Source organism: Delphinus delphis, chromosome 14 (assembly GCF_949987515.2).
Source record: "Delphinus delphis chromosome 14, mDelDel1.2, whole genome shotgun sequence".
NCBI lineage: Eukaryota > Metazoa > Chordata > Mammalia > Artiodactyla > Delphinidae > Delphinus > Delphinus delphis.
Genome location: NC_082696.1, coordinates 10,520,223 through 10,538,450, shown reverse-complemented (window position 1 = coordinate 10,538,450; position 18,228 = coordinate 10,520,223).

The window sequence follows — 18,228 nt, the reverse complement described above, 5'->3', positions numbered from 1 at the left end:
GCTGACACAATTATAGGCACATAATGAGTAATATTCTATAAAAATTATTGAATTAATAAATAAAATTGTAAAATAAATTATTGCACCAATTTCCTAAACAAACTATTAGTTACTTTCTTACTCCAAATTTGTGTGTTCATTGCAGCAAGAAGTATCTTCCTTAAGCGCCATTTTGATTTTTAAGACTCATTTTCAGAAACTATAATAGGTCCAAATTTTTGCTCTCATAAAATCCATTTTGCTGACCCATGTTGAAATGTTTTTTAACAATTAGTTATCTTCTCCCTAATTTCCCTTTTTAAAAATTATTGTATATTTATATTATCTTTGCTAGCCTAGAACACACGTGAATCTGCCTCATAATTTGCTTTCTCCAGCCCAAATGCTACTTTTGCCATCTGCAATGCCTTTCACCCTCTCCTTTACCATTACAGATCAATTCTATTCTGCTCTTATTGCCATTTGTCATTGCAGCCAGATTTGCAGGGTATAAGTACAGAGCAGTGTATTTACAATAATAAAGTTATGGAGCATTTTATTTCTGTTTTATACAGCTTCGTGTCAACTCAATGCAGTCTTATTTATCTTTAGTGGAATATGAGCACATTGGAGGCAAAGTCCGCTTTTATGACTTTCTTACTCTTATCAAAATGTCTAACATATACGAGAGGCTTTATAGCCTAATGTGAAGCATCTGATAGCATCTCAGAAAAAGGTCATAGTGACTTCATTTGAAAATAAAAGGAAATATCATATTGATGAGTCAGTAGTAAAAAAAAAAGTGTCAAATATTTGCAAATCAATCTAAAACTATAATGAAATTCCAAACAAAGTCCCAGCTGTGGTAGATCTATGGATTTTTTGTTTTGTTTTGTTGGAATACATTTTTTAAAGCATTCTAAAATTCATCATGAGAAATTTTTTAAAATTTATTAGGGAGAATATACCACGTCAGTTATTTGCAAATATTTAAAAGATAGAATGATTAAAGCTATGGCACTGGTAGAGAAATAGATATATAGATCAATAGAACATAACTGAGGGATCAAAATGATCCATGTACATAAGGGGAATTTAGTTTTCCCTGGAGATAATATTTTGTATCAGGGGATAAAGAATGACTTATTCAACAACTGTTGAAATATTTGGTTATCCTCTTGGAAAAGTAAAAGCTTAGATCTCTATCATATAGCAAAATAAGTACCAGATGGATTAACAGTTTCAAAGTAAGTTTAATAAAAACAAAATATTGTAGGCAAATATTTCTATAATATGTAAGAAGAGAGAACTTTCTGAAAAATGATACCAAAGAGAAATCCTGATAAAGTTTTAAAATCCTGCGTAAAAATACCATAAACAATGTGTAACAGCAATGAACTGTCTGAAAAAAAATTAATGCTATGTAAGACAAAGGGTTAAATACTCTATATATAAAGAGTCTTTTAAAATCAATATGAAAAAGAATGCCTTAATAGAAAAATGATCAAGGAACTTCAAGAAGCAACATATAAAAGAATAAACACTTCCTACTGTATAGTACAGGAAACTATACTCAATATCCTGAGATAAACCATAATGGGAAAGAATATAAAAAAGAATTATATATATATATATACATATATATATATGTATGTGTATATATATATACAACTGAATCACTATGCTGTATAGCAGAAATTAACACAATATTTTAAATCAACTATACTTCAATTAAAAAAAACACAAATAGCAAACAAATTTTTAAAAATGTTTAACCATCCCAGTAATCAAAAAATGCAATCATATTCTTAGCCTATCTGATTGTCAAAGATTGGCAAGAATGATACCTGCTGTTGGAATGGGTATGGGATAATGGAGCACTTTTATTCACTGCTGGTGGAAGAGTAAAGTTGTACAATCTTATGGAGTGAAATCTGGCAATACATCTCAAAAGCCTTTAAAATGATATATCACATGATTTATACATTCCATTAGAAGTGGGGAAATATATGCATAAAGGAATGCTTACTGCAGCCTATCATTGCAGCAAAATACTTGGGAAAACATGCGTTATTCAGGAAAATCCCAAATAATAATAGTTTAAAGAAGGTAGAAATTTGTTTTCCTGCCATGTAAATAAAGTCCTAAGATAAGCAATCTGCAAACAACAGTGACCCAGGTTCCTTCTATCTTGTGTCTACAATCTTTTCTCTATGAGCGTTCTACCTTGTGATCCAGGATAGTTATTTGATCTCCAAGCATCTCATCCATACACATCAGAAGTCATATATGAAGATACACAAGGAAGAAATGAGGGCAGAAAAGACACAGTTCTTCTCTTTAAGGATACTTCCTGGAAGTTGAACATGACACTTCCATTTGGTCACATGGCCACAACAAACTGGAAAGGAAACTGGGAAATAAGTTTTTATTCCAAACAACACCTTCCAGCTAAAAACTAGGAGTCTTGTTACTAAGGAAGAAGGGAAGAAGGGATATTAGGAGATAACCTGCAGTCTCTAACACATAACCAAAATGTTGACTCATAAATGGTTCAACAGCAAATAAAGTATGGTACATTGAGACAATGAATTATTTATCTACTTATCTCTTATTGATCTATCTAGTTGCCCTTTCATATATGTTTTCTATCTATGTTGAAGTACCTTTTAGTTTCTAAAATAATAGAATCTTTAAATTGTCTTGTTCGTTTTTTAACTTCTGACTGTATTGCATTGTGATATGTAATGTGCTCTGTATGAAATGAATACTTTGGTATTTGTGTGACTGGATTGTGGTCGCTCTCTGATAATTATCTGTTTTCTTTAATTATTGGGAGCAGGATTCTCTATATGTCCATTATACCAAGCTTATTGTGTTGTTCAAAACATTTTATACTTCCTAATTATTTGTGGGCTTTCTATATCAGTTTCTGAGAGATGTGTGTTAAAAATACCCACCAGGGGGCTTCCCTGGTGGCGCAGTGGTTGCGAGTCCGCCTGCCGATGCAGGGGACACGGGTTCGTGCCCCGGTCCGGGAAGATCCCACATGCCGCGGAGCGGCTGGGCCCGTGAGCCATGGCCGCTGAGCCTGCGCGTCCGGAGCCTGTGCTCCGCAACGGGAGAGGCCACAACAGTGAGAGGCCCGCGTACCGCAAAAAAAAAAAAAAAACCATGACTGGGGAATTTAACAATTATTTTAGTATATATCACTATGTGTCTTTACATATTTTGAGGCTAGGGTTTGGGGTGCATGCAAGTTCAGGATTATTATATTTTCTTGGTAATTTTTTTTTATTAAATAACGGTCCTTTTTAGCTAATATTATTGCCTTAAATTCTGTTTCATCTAATATTGCTTTTCTACTTTTATTTTCGTATTTACGTGGACTATGTTTCCCATAATTTTACTTCAGATTTTGAGGTTCATTGTCTTTTATGCTTGCAAAGGGCATACATGTAGTATTTGTATTTCAATTCAGATGATTTCTGCTTTTTAACAGGTGAATTTAATATTTACATTTATTAGGATTGCTGATAGTTGGATTTATTTATACATCTCATTTTGTGTTTTCTATTTACTATATCTTTCTTCACTATTTTGGGGTTTTTTCTTTCTATTGGACTGATTGAGTTTGTTCCCTTTTTCCCCCTCCAGTGTTTTGGAAGATATATATTCTATTTCTTTCAGAGGTTATTACCCTTGAATTTTGAATATGTTGCACTTGACTTAAGAAAGACTGAAGTTCATCAATAGCTCTGATCTCTCTTCTCTGTTATCGTTGTCTAGTTTATTAGTTTCACCTGTTTTTAAAGATCTCTCCAAATTAGCATTTATTATTAGGGCCATAGGGTATCCCACACATAGCACTTATCTGGAATTCAGAACCAATATGGAGAAAGAAGGAAGGAGAGAGGCAGGAATAAGAGATGGAAAATCAAAATACAGTATTAGCTTTATTTCAGATAAAGCGGATTGGAGAAAGTTATTTAAGATCTGTGGCCAGATGGGCTTGCTGATACTGTACTTCATTCCTGAATTAGATGGACTGAGGCCCCAATGGCACAGTGAAGCACCAGCAGGTTTCCCTAATATGGCTGGTCATTCACCACCTGGACACAGGCAGCTTTCCTTCAGTGAGGCAGGCAGTTCTGAAGGAGAGAACAGCAGGGGCTCAGCCAAGCATCTTGCTTGGGTCTTCCTCCTAAACTCTCCAAACCTCCTGCTTTTGGGGAGGAATGGTTAAGGGAGCAGAGAGAAGTTGAGAGTGTTCTTATACTACTCCTTATGAAGATTGGAGCAGAATTTCTTTTCTATGGATGTATGAGTGGGAAGTAATTGTTCTTGTCAATAGTGTTTTCTATAGTCCCTGCTTAAGGCTGATTTCCCATGAAGCTAATGGTTCCGCTTCAGGGCCCTTAACTTGATAGATGCTCCCGAGGCCCTGATCCCAGGAGATAGCAGCAGCTCCAAGAAAGTTGAAGAAATGAAGTCCTGCTAGCCTGGAGGTTATTCTATTTGCCCTGGTGGTGGTCTTGGAGCTGCAGGAGGGGGGCAGGCATTGGGCACCATTCCCGGTGACAACCTACACTCTGTGGACCCCATGCAGCATCAGCATCTTCCCCAAGGAGAAGAATCTGACTGAGACACTGTTCCACTCTCAGCCTGAGGGCCATGTGACTTGGCTTTGTGGACACCTTGGCACATGCCACTGCTGAGAACTGCCCTGGCACAGTAGGGGGTGGGAGGGTTGCTGGGCGTGGTGAAACCCAGCCGACCTTGGTCAGCCTGCTGTGACAGTGGGATCAAAGGACTGGACTTATCTGACGACTCTCCGACCACTACTAATGAATGTGAAGCTAAAATAAACTTTTCTAAACTATGACTGATTTTTTTTTTAAAGAACAAATTTTGACCAACTGTGTCAGAAGACTGGTTTATCTTTCTACTTCTTTGTATAGGTGATATTTAAAGGTAATTATCACATTAAGAGGTGAGCAAGGAGTATGCAGCCAAAAAACAGAAACCAAATTTCACTTACATAGAGGAAATGAAATTATAATAAAAATAATTAAAATTATTTTTTGAGGTTTTGCAACATTTAGCTAAAATTTAAATTTTTGTGTGTGATTTATATTTTTATTCCAAAGAAATACAAACCCTAGTACCTAATTTTCTATTAATACTTTTTTTTTTTTTTTTTTGCGGTACGCTGGCCTCTCACTGTTGCGGCCCCTCCCGTTGCGGAGCACAGGGTCCGGACGCGCAGGCCCAGCGGCCATGGCTCACGGGCCTAGCCGCTCCGCGGCATGTGGGATCCTCCCGGACCGGGGCACAAACCCGTGTTCCCTGCATCGGCAGGCGTACTCTCAACCACTGTGCCACTAGGGAAGCCCTCTATTAATACTTTGGTATTCTTTTCTTAAAAAGTGTTCCTTGAATTATGGAAACTTTAAGTCCCAGGAAACATGGATCCACCCCTGTTTTTTTTCAATTTTACAAAAATGTTTGCCAATTTTTTTTCTCCTTGTTTCCCACATCTTTTTTTCTGGGTAATTTTCCTTCTTAACTACGTACATCTTTTAGTAGTTCTTCTAGTGAAGGTCTGTTACGGCCAAACTTTTTGATAAAGTCATTATTTAGCCCTCAGTCATGAATTAAACTTAGCTGGGTAAAGAATTCTATTCAAGATTTTTTTTCCCCTTTCAGTACTTAGAGTTGTTATTTCATTTCTGGAGTTTGTCATTGTTGCAGAGAAATGTACTTTTTCCTCTGAGAAAAGGCAATCTGTCTTTTCTCCTTGAGTTTTCTTTCTGTCTTTTGTGCTCTTCAGTGTCACTCTCATCCATCATCTAGGTTTGAATTTGTTTTTATTTAACTTACAAGGGCTGGGGAGTACTGATGTCCTTTTTCAATCCTGGAAAGGTATGACTCTTTAGCATTCTATCTTTAAATTGTTTTTAACAAATACTGAGCAGATCCAAAACAATATCTTAAGATATGTGTAAAGTATAAAGAATATGGGAAAAATTTAAAAGAATAAGAGTACAACACTTAGGTGCACACCATCCAATGTGCGAAACGAACAACAAGAGCATCACCATTATTCTTCAGTTCCCCTGTGCTCCCTCCCCCTGCCACACCACCTTTCCCCTCTCCCTTCAGAGGCTATTATCCTAAACTTAGTATTTATCATTTCTTTCTTTTCTTTGTAGTTCCACAATGAAAATATATTGTGATGCATGTTTTTAAACATTACATCAAGGAACTGATGCTATATATGTTATTCAATTTGTTTTTTCCACTCAAAATTGTGTTCCTGAGATTCTACTATGTCGTTGAGTATAACTGTAGTTTATTCCTAGTCATTACTGTATATCTCCCATGTTCTATCCATTCTACTGTTAATGGATATTGGCTTGTTTCTAGTTTTTTACTAGTAGGCATAATGCTACTTTAAGCATTTCATAAATGCCTCCTGGAAAAGGATAGTTTCTCTAGAGTTTACACCTAGGAGAGGAATTGCTAGGTCATAAAGTATGGGCATCTTCATAAAGCAAAATTGCTTTCCAAAGTGATTGTACTAATTTACACTCCCATCAGTGCTATATAAGAGATTGCCTTGTTCCACATCCCTGCCAATGCATGATAGTTTCAGACTTTCATATTTGCCAATTTTGTGAATATGTAATGGTACTTCATGGTAGAATTAACTTGTATTTTCCTGACTGGTGATGAGACTGAGTGACACTTTATATGTTTATTGGCCATTTATGCTTTCTTTTCCAAAAAAGGCTTGTGTAATTCTTTAGACCCTTTAAAAGTTGCTTTGCCTTTTTCGTATTGATTTGTAATAACTCTTTACATATTCAGGGTACTAATACCTTGACAGTTATATATTTAGCAATTATTTCCTCCCAGTCTGTGGCTGGTCACTTCATTCTCATTATGGTATCTTTTGATAAACTGATATTATTATTTTTAGTGTAGCTAATTTGTCAATTTTTCCTCTGTGGTTTTCATTTTTATTACTTGCTTAAAAAAATTAGATCATAAAAGTATTCTCCTATATTGAATTCTAAAATTTTTATAGTTTTATATTTCACACGTAGCTCATTAATTCACCTGGAGCTGATTTTTTTATATGATGTGATAAAGGGATGTAAATCCTAATTATCTTATGTATCTTATCAGTGTTTGTTTTTATTTGTATATGTTATTATCTCTCATTTCATTTGTTATGCAGAAGATACATTGTGGGATGCAGGAAAATGTATTCTGAGAGAAATTCATAGCCTTAATACTTAAAGTTTAAAAATTAGGTATCTGGGCTTCCCTGGTGGCGCAGTGGTTGAGAGTCCGCCTGCCAATGCAGGGCACACGGGTTCGTGCCCCGGTCTGGGAAGATCCCACATGCCGCGGAGTGGGTGGGCCTGTGAGCCATGGCTGCTGAGCCTGCGCATCCGGAGCCTGTGCTCTGCAACGAGAGAGGCCACAACAGTGAGAGGCCCGCGTACCGCAAAAAAAAAAAAAAAAAATTAGGTATCTGTGTTTCCAAATTTGAAAGTCAAGAAAGCATAACAGAAAAAAACACAAAGGAAGTGGAATAAAAAACACGATAAAGAACAGAAACAAATTAAATAACTATCATATAAACAATATCAATTAAACAGAAATCATATTAAGTAACAGAGAGGCGCAACAAAGCCAAAATATTGTTTTTTGAAAAGACTAACAAAATAAACTAAGCTGTGACTACTCAAGAAGAAAAGAAAAGGCACAGATAAATGTCATTAGATTCTACAATGAGATATCACCTCACCTTATGCCTTTCAGAATGGTTATCATCAAAAAGATCACAAATAACAAATATCGGTGAGGTTGTGAAGAAAAGGGAATCCTAATGCACTGTTGGTGGGAATGTAAATGTGTGTAGCCACTATGGAAAACAGTATGGAGGTTCCTCAAAAAAGCTAAAAATAGAACTACCGTATGATCCAGCAATTCCACTCCTGGGTACATATCCAAAGAAAAAGAAAACACTAATTTGAAAAGATACATGCACCCCAGTATTCATAGCAGCATTATTTACAATAGTAAAGAGTTACGGAAGCAACCTAAGTGTCCATCAATAGATGAATGGGTAAAGAAGACACGATATATGTATACAATGGACTACTCAGTCATAAAAGAGAATAAAATTCTTCCATTTGCAACAATGTGGATGGACCTAGAGAGTATTATGCTTAGTGAAATAAGTCAGAGAAAGACAAATACTGTATGTTATCACTTACATGTGAAATCTAAAAAATAAAATGAATGTATATAACAAAACAGAAACAGACTCACAGATACAGAGAACAAGCTAGTGGTTACCAGTGGAGAGAGGGATGGGAGGAGAGGCAAGTTAGGGGTATGACGTCAAGAAGTACAAACTATTATGCAGAAAATAGATAAGCAACAAGGATATATCATACAGCACAGAGAAATATAGCCGTTATTTTGTAATTATTTTAAATGGAGTATAATCTATAAAAATATTGAATCTCTATATTGTACACCTGAAAATAATATATTATAAATGAACTGTACTTCATTAAAAATCATTAAATTGATAACATCATAAATTCAGATGTAACAAATTTAAAAGATAAGGAAATGCTTTTAATTAACTTTATGCTAATAAAATTGAAAATTTAGAAGAAAACATGCAAATTTCCAGGAAAAAAATGTATATTAATTTTGCATCTATCTTGCTAAACTCTCTTAGTAATTTTAATAATTTCTGTGTGGATAATTCTGGGTTTTTTACATAAAACAATCATACAACATGTAAATTGTAACAGTATTTTTCTTCTCCCACTATCTCTTTGAATGTCTCTACAACTTTTTCTCTGGAATGCCTCTTAGAAGTATATTGAAACTTCTCATTCTATCTTCCATGTCTCATAACCTCTCTTTATATTTCCATCTTGTTATCTCTGTGTTGCATTATGGGTGATTTATTCAGATCTATTTTTCAGTTGACTATTTTACATGATTATTCATTGTTTTTAATTTGAATGAACTAATCTTTTATTTCCAGGAGTCCAATTTTGTTCTGTTTCAAATCTGCTTATTCTCTGCTCATATTGTTCCTTTGTTTCATTATTTCAATTCCTTCTTTTACTTGTTTAATCATTTTAAACATAGCAATGTTTATAGTCCCTTTCAGAGTGTTCAATTTTCTGTGGTTCTTTGGGTACTAATTTTGTTAATTATTGAGACTTTTGATTGATCCTCATTTCCTCATATGGTTTATAATTTTATATTGTGAGCTCATCTTAAGCAGTGATGGTTCTTCTGTGTGAGTCCTACATATCCCAAATTATGGATTTGCCCCCTGTAATGAGGATTTACATTTGGTTCCTGGAGTTTTCGTGGACCAAATTTGTGGGGGGTTTCCCAACTTTTTCATTAATCAGCTGAGAATTTTCATGCTGTAAGACCAGAATAAAATTAGATCCTACACTCAGGCTTGGGGTTTTAATTTCTTAGATGTTTCTTTTTCATTCATACTCACACTTGAATAGTACAAGATTCCTTGCTCTTTTTCCTTGCTGGAGTTCTTTTTAGTGCCATTTTAATGGACTAAGCAACTTTGCAAGAGCCTGTCCTTAATTCAGACTTTTAATTCCAGATATTCATCTTAAGTGGACCCAAGGCCATGTCTCTTGTCTCCATGTGAGGTTTATACTCCAACTCCATTCTCTAGGTGCTGGTTCTATCAGTCCAACCTTACAGCTTGAGCTACTAGAGGATTTTCCTTTTTTCCTTCCTGGCCCAATTATCTACTTTTAGAAACACAATTTATTTGTTTATCAGTAATTTATTGTATTGATTATATTTACCCCAAATATCTATGTGTTTATTACAGGAGTGTGTCTGCATCAGTCCCTCAGGTTGCTGAACCAGAAGTAGAAAAAAAGGCTTGATTTACACCCAAATTTACATCATATTTAAATAAATAGTCTCTGTTGAATGGGATTACAGGTGATTTTGATCTTCTATTAAAGTCTTTTATTGTCTAGATTTTATACAATGACTATGCAATAGTTTTATTAGTTGAAAATATTATTAAATGATTTCAATTTTGAAAAGAAAGTTTAATGAAAGCTAGATTAGGGTATTATATTACTGTATAGTTCATAAATTATTTTGCTCTTTATGTGAAGCAGGGAGAGAAGTCACACAAAATTCTAAAATTATATTATGTTTGACTTCAGAATACATTACAAATGAAACATCACTATTTCAGGCTAAATGAGGAAAATGAATCTAAGTTAGTCTAAAGCCTGAATATTTTTAATGCTTTTTAAATTTATTCAAGTAAATGCAATAAATGGAACAAGAAATGGTGTTATTAGGAAAGGTTCTATGTTTTATAACAAACAAATATTAGTTGTTTTATGCTTTTAAGTAGAAAAATATTTCCCATTCCCATCTCTACTCCTCAATCCTTGTATTTACTAGTTTCCATTAAAGTCATGTATCCTTGAGGTTGTTGGACTGATAACTTTTTAAATGCCTATAGTTTCAATTTCCTAATGATATTTTTGTATGTTTGTTTCTGGGTATATCTGGGGATGTGGGATGTGTCCCAGGGTGTGAGGGCATGTATGTATGTTTGAGGGAGACTGTTGGGGGTGTCTGTGCCTGATGATTTTTAAGTTCCCTTACTCTTTCAATGAATACACTTACTTTTAACCTTGTCCCTATTCAAGTGATCTCTAATTTTAAGTTATTGAGGCTCAAATAATGTTTTTCTCTAAATTATTTTCCAATATGTATGTACAGAAATTGTCTTAATTCAAGGGTTTTTAAAAACCTAAATCCTAAAGGAGTGGAAAACATAAAATATTCTCCACAAATGGCTTATCAACACATCACACAGTATAATATCTGAACATTTTGTTCACGGCCCCTGCTTCCTTCAGAAAGCCTTTACAAAGAATTTTATTAAAACAAATTCTGTATAGAACAAAAGATTGCCAGTATAACAAAATGTGTTAGACAGTTTCTCACAACAGACTTTCAATGGAATATAAACCTCTAGATGTTATAGCTTTCCTAAGACCTTAGAAAAATTTTAAAGTTTTCTTAGAGAAGGAAAGAAAAAAAGAAGGAAGAGAGGAAGCAAGGAAGGAATGAAGGGGGGGGAGGAAGAGAACGATAAAAACCTAATAAAGTTTTACCAAATATAAATATATTTGTTTATAAATGTAGCATTTCCTATTCCAAATTATTGGTGGTCCTGAGCTAGAAGAAGTAAGGAAAATGGTTCCTATGTTGTGGGTTAGGTGTGCATGGAAGGGCTAATTACGGGAGACTAGAACAGTTAGGCAATGTCTATTGTGACCCATCTGTCAAGTTGGATAGAAACTACAGAACCAAATTCAGCCCAGGAAACTGGGAGAGGTGCAGCCGTTCAGGCTTCCCCTAGGTCCGGAGAGCATGGCCACTGGCCATAGGACTTCCCTAACTAGCTAAACTAGCTGAAGACTCCTCCAGTTTAGCGTCAGACATACCTGTGTCCAATCCCAGATTCTCCCTTTACTGGTTTCATGAGTTTAAGCAAGTTATTTTACTTCACCTTTTTTTTCAGGATCCTTATCCATGTACCTACGTCCTAGGATCTTCATGAAGATCAAAGGAGATGATGCCTGTGGAGCCCTTTGTACCATGCCCTGTCACACAGCAAGCACTCATTGTCACTGTTTGTACAGTTACTCTAGTACTTCTGGTAAGCAGTAGGTGTCAGGGAGTGTTCAGTAAGGAGGAAGCTGATATTTCGCAATCCAGGCAGTCAGACAGCATCAGATACAGTTGTCGACGGATACCAAGCCCACAGCCATGAGCCAAGAGTGAAGGGATCAGACTTCAGTGCCAAGGGAGGATGGAAGGATAAAACTGCCATAGTGGTAGGAGCAAAGCAGAGCTCCCAGCTCAGGATAGAATAACAGGCAGGATTCAATGGCTGGGACCCAATCCCAGGAAACAAGACAAGGATGTGGTTAGCAAAACTGATGGACGAAATGAAGACTGATCTCAGCTACAAAGCACAGCATAGCCCTGGAGGACCAGGATTAAAGGGGAATGGATGTCCAGTCTAAAAGTTCTGTCCATAGCTTTTGAAACCTGCCATACCCATCACCCTGCCCCAATTAGCTAATGACTGGTCCTTGAGCCAGAGGGGGCTATACCTGCTGGAGAAGATTAATGGAATTTTTTCAGCTTTATTATTTTTTATTGGCTTGCTTTTGTTTATTTGTTTTTATTGGAGTATAGCTGCTTTACAATGTTGTGTTTCTACTGTACAGCAAAGTGAATCAGCTATACATATACATATAATCCCCTCTTTTTTGGATTTCTTTCCCATTTAGGTCACCACACAGCACTTTCAGCTTTAGTTTTACTTATTTGTGAACATATATTTATGATTTGGAAGTCAAAACTGTATAGAAAGGTACACACAGGAAGTCTCACTTCCACTGTCTTCTCCATTCCATTCTCTTCCACCCCCCACAGATAACCACCCCCTACAGATAACCAACCCCTACAGATAGTTATCCTTTCAGTGTTTCTTTTTATAAATATAAACAAATATGTGTACATATTCTTACACTCCTTGCCTGTTACACAAAAGGTAGCACACTGTATAACCTTGGGGTTTTTTTTGTTTTTTGTTTTTTGTTTTTTGCGGTACGTGGGCCTCTCACTGCTGTGGCCTCTCCCGTTGCGGAGCACAGGTTCCGGACCCGCAGGCTCAGCAGCCATGGCTCACGGGCCCAGCCGCTCCGCGGCATGTGGGATCTTCCCGGACCTGGGCACGAACCTGCGACCCCTGCATCGGCAGGCAGACTCTCAACCACTGTGCCACCAGGGAAGCCCGACCTTGGGTTTTTTTACTTAACAAAATACCTTGTAGACTTCTCCACACTGGAAGATGGAAAACTTTGTTCTATTTTATGGCTGCATAGTACTCCACGGTGTGGATGCACCATAGTTATTTTGAACAAATTTCTTATCATTGCTGAGTACTTGGGTTATTTCTAATCTTTTGCTGTTAGAAACAATGTCACAAGGCATGATGCTGGCTATATGTTATTTTGTACTTTTACAAGGTATCAATAGGATAGCTGCTTAGAAGTGCAGTGGCTGCTCAAAGGTAAGTTCATTGATAATTTTGCTCATTATTACCAAGTCTTTCCAAAAGAACTGTTCCATTTTTCACTAATACTGGCAATATATGAGAATTCCTGTTCCTCCACAGCCTCAACAACACATTATGTTGTCAAACTTTTAGACTGTTGCCAAGCTGGTGGGAAGATTGTAATTTTGGAGTCTAATGAAAGGTGAATTGTACTTTCATAAAAGCCACAGTAAGTAATGGTTTATTATTTGGAGTGGTCCTTCTTCCTTCCTTCTTCTCCTTTTTCCTTTAAATGCCATAGACCCAAATATTTTGTGTTTAGTTATGTGGGCTTAGTTATGTATTCCAAAACCTGAAGTGTTCTGTCTATGATGAATTAGACTGGCTGGCATAGGTGAGAAAGATGAAGAATTTAAAATCCTGACTGGGGAATTCCCTGGTGGTCCAGTGGTTGGGACTCCGTGCTTTCACTGCTGAGGGTGTGGGTTCAATCCCTGCTCAGGGAACTAAGATCCCGAAAGCTGCACAGCACGGAAAAACAGAACAAAACTCCTGACTGACGTCTGGGTCCTGAACAGCACGTGAACTTCTCCCTCCCCTTGGGTCATCCTAGCTCCTGGCCACCCTCCCGCCACTGCACACCAATACGAGCTAGGTCCCCCCAACACTGGGCTGACCTCCCAGCCTTGGCGGAGTGGCATCTCTGCGCACATTCTCTCACAGCCTGCAGCCCTCTGGCTACCGCCTCACACATACTAGTACCTGTGGCACGTAGGAGGCAGTGGGAAGAATTCTGGAAGCCTTGCATGCAGTACAATTAGCAGACTAAGAACAAGAATAACCTTGAGAGTTGTGACACAGAGGCCTCAGCCAGGGTGACAGGTTTGTGGAGGAGCACATGTTATTTCCAATACGTTTTATTTTCAGTGAGTGTGGGTCTGGAAAGATACATCTTTTTCTACCTTGTATTTTTCTAATTTGGACTCTAGGCATTAAAAATGGCTTTGAGCAGGCCTAAGGGATTTTATGGGGACACTCTTGGTGCCCAGGGCTGGAAGAACAGATGCCAACAGAGGGTCCTGGGTGTGCTGGCACACCTCCCTCTCCGTCCTGGAGGAGATGCTCCCACTTCTGCAAGGCCCCTGCTGCCAAATGCGGGGCCACCTTCACTGGGGAATTTTCATACGGAGGCTGCCAGAAGCCAAATTAACACTCTCCTGAGACTGCGAAACAGATCAGTATATTTCCCCCCAAACTCTGGAACGTAAAACTATTCAAAACAAAGAAATAAAATCAGATTCTGCCAGAATAATACAAGGCCAAGACTGCACATCATATCATAGCTAGCATCTTATACTGGGACGAAAAAAATTAGAAGTTAAACCAAAGTATCTGGAAAACACATCTCCACTCAGCTATGATTAGCCTAGTTTTAGATCAGTCATGCTAATAATTTTATTTTTTGTAGTACAAAGAAATATCTAGTATCTGTATCTAATAATTGTAATAATCTTGAGCTCTTTGGAATTATACTGTCAAAGATTTTGCAACAGTGTATTTTAGTTATAGAACCTTTAAAAAAAATGCTAAGTCTATAGGTGGCCAAAAAGTCTTTTTTCATGCTAGTTAGAAGTTATATGTATGGTCCTCTCCACGAAAATCTTTTTTCCCCCATGTTCTTCCAGATATCTCCTCCGACACTGCCGACTGAAAATTATTGAAACATCCATGATAGCTGTTCCTCAGTCTTTGACTCTTGTTACATGAAGTGGGGAATTTTTCTTTCATATTGTCCCAAGGCAAAACTCCCCATTTGTTAAGTAACTTCCCCATGCTGTGGGAAGTTCTCCAGCTCCAGGAGAGAATGCTGATGCTGTGTCTTGGTGCAGGAGGGAGGTTGTCTCACTTTCTCTTTCCTGCACCAACCACCATGAAGTGCATCTGGATGAGCAGAGTGGCTGGCACTTGTCTTGCCATAATATGGTTCTACTGGGTGATCTTCTGAAATTGCTGCCCATATCCTGACATGGGAAGGATTCTGCTTAATTTCCTTAGAATAATGAATTGATTACTAAGGATACATTCTCATGTGTAGGGACTTTGTGACTGTTCAGGAAGTGTCAGAGGAGCTCAGGTATATCAGTCACACTGGTACCATACTGAGGGAGGAGGTGATGTTGCCCTCTTATCACACTGACAGGTTGCAGAGGTCATTCATTCATTCAACAAACACTAATGGAAGACCAGGTCCTACATTAGGCCCTGGATATTAAAAAAAAAAATGTGGGGTGCCTTCCTGGAGTACTCAGTCTAGGGGTGGAGATGTAAAAATTCACAAAAATTTACAGTATAATATAATAAGGGCCAAAACAGTGATGTCCACAGCTGGTTTCATAGCTCACAGGTGACTATTCCACTAGGTGTGTGGGAACTGTGATCAGGAAGACTTCACAATGGGAGTGACATTTGGGCTGAACTTTGGAAGACCAAAGCTCTTGACCAAGCAACGGGAAAGAGAATAGAAAGTAGCAAATGTAACGGCATAGAGGTGTGAGAGAGTCTGGTGGGGCAAGTGATTACAAACGCAATCCATCAGGGACAGCGTCTCAGAGCAGGTGAGCAGTGAGCCAGACTCTGGAGGAAGTGGCTGGACATCCAGAGGAATTAAGTGCATAGAGAGAGGAATCAGCAAAAGTGTATCAGGGCAGACAGGGTGCCATCTTGGCCAGGGCAGGGCTGTCCCCGGGTCACCGTTCCCTGAGCTTCTCCCATCCCTCTGGCTTTGATACCAGTGTTCTTCTGTAGTGGAGCTGGTTCACTGTGCTTCCTTATCTCCTCCAAAGTAAAAGTGTTCCACATCATCCGCTGTCCTCTCTAGCCACAGAATCATGGAATGATCTTTGGCCTGGAAACACACCCCCATTCTGCCTCTCCCCATCAGTGCCCACCTCGATCTGCCAAAGGTCAACCGTAACACAGCAATGACAAATCCTGGGATTCCAGCCTTAGGAAATGCTTGACGATCCGCAAGCCTGAGCTCTTAGGATGGAAAGCAAAACTTCTTCAATATTTAGATATGCTTTCCTTTTCATACTTTCAGCCCATTAATACGTTACACTGTTTCTGAGGGTAACGGAATTCTCCAGTAAACAGAATTTGTCCCTCTGCCATTTCAGCCTCCCATTCGCCGCAGTCACTCCTCTTCCTCTCACCTTCTCTCTTGTACCCACATCCTGCTTCTCATCCCGTCTTCTGCATCAAAGCAGGCCTTCAGGCATAGATCCGGAGTATATTCACCATAAGGTGTAAATGACTGATAGATAGAAGCTTAAGGTATTCCTCGTTATAAGCATAGTTGTATTTTGACAGGGCTCAAAGCCTTTAGAGAAAGGAACAAATCCATAAAGACTTAATGGAGAAATTTTAATTAGGCAACAGGAGGAACGTTTGGGGTTGCGTGGAGTATACCTGGTTTTCCTGAAATCACATGCCAGACAACTATTCTATTTAGAAATTAAAATACATATACACACACATACCCTACTTACCTGTTTAATTCCAGGTAATATGTTAAATGCTTTACAAATACTCTCTCATTTAATTCTTGCACCCCAAATCCTGTAGACATTTAGTGTTTCACGTACATTCTGCTGCACAACAAGGTTAAGTAAATTGCCAAACATGCAGAGCCCATAAATGAGGAACTGGGATGTGAATCCAGCTTCTTTCTACAGATCAGGAAGCCCCTCGAGGTAACACTCTTTTCATGTGGTGGGAAGCAGTCTTCCTGCTTGCCTCCTGGGGGTTGCTGAGTTAATGAACATATAGAGCTTTAAAAATCTTTTCCAATAAGTCATCTTAAAAAGCACCCTTAATCATCTTTGTTTTTCTCTGAACTCCCCAGACTTTGTGTATGTCATCCTCATAATGATGTGCCCCTATAAAACATAGTGGCCTGTTCTATTTTCATTTTTCAGCCTGTGCAGGATATAAAAAATAAACAGCATATGGTGAAAAGTTCATATGATTAAAAAAAAATAACTTCACTTAAAATAATCCACAGGCTTTTCTACATGGGTTCTTGGTTTGGTTTCAAAAACCACAGGAGTTTTACTATGCTTTAGAAAAGGGTGAATATTTGCATTGTTTCTATTGGGGTCAGTGGAAAGTCAATCTCATAGAATCGGCACTAATAATCATGTTGTTTATAAACAAGTGCCACGCTAAACTAGTACAGACCAAGACTACTGTGATGTGCTCCAGCATTAAACACACTCAAGGCAACACTGTAACTCTCTCTCCAGTTATAAATCTCACGCCAACACAATGCTTCTTTAGCCAACAAGAATAATGAAGTCTTACCTAGAGAATAAGATGGGACATCAGACAAATAGGTAGACCTGACCTTTTAAGAAGAACTTCCTATACCTTGAGGCAAATAAAAAATAAATTTAAGAATCCTGTCTTTATTTTAAAAGCGTAACTACATAAAAAGTCATTGTTGCTTAAACTACATCAGTTCTCAGCACTGAAAGAAACAAGTAACTTAAAAATGCAGGTAAATAATTTTATTGGCACATTTGTGTTCAGCCACAAAGTTCTCTCAGCAATTAAGTGCAGAGCCCACTGTGGGTCCAGGATTGTTCTGAGCATTGTGGAAAATGGAAGAGATCCTGAAGATAGGGACGTTATCCTTCAGGAATTGATGATCCAGCTACAGAGATGTTAGGTCCTTAATAAAATAAAGAAGAGTATCAAACACTTCCCTTGTGCCAGGCACTGTGCTCAGAGATCTGCAGGGATTATTTCATCTAATCCTCAGAAGCCCAGAGAAGTAGATACTATTATTTGACACAGGAGGAAATCAAGGCATAAGAGGTTAACTGAACTCTCAAAGAGTTGTAAGAATTATATGAGAAACCATAATGCACTATATCAGTTCGGTGTAGATTTTGTTTCCTACTGAAAAAAAAAAAGAAAAGAAAAAAACCCCAAACAAAACAAAGCAAAATAAATCAGTAGCTTAAACAGAGGTTTATTTTTCTCTCTCATAAACC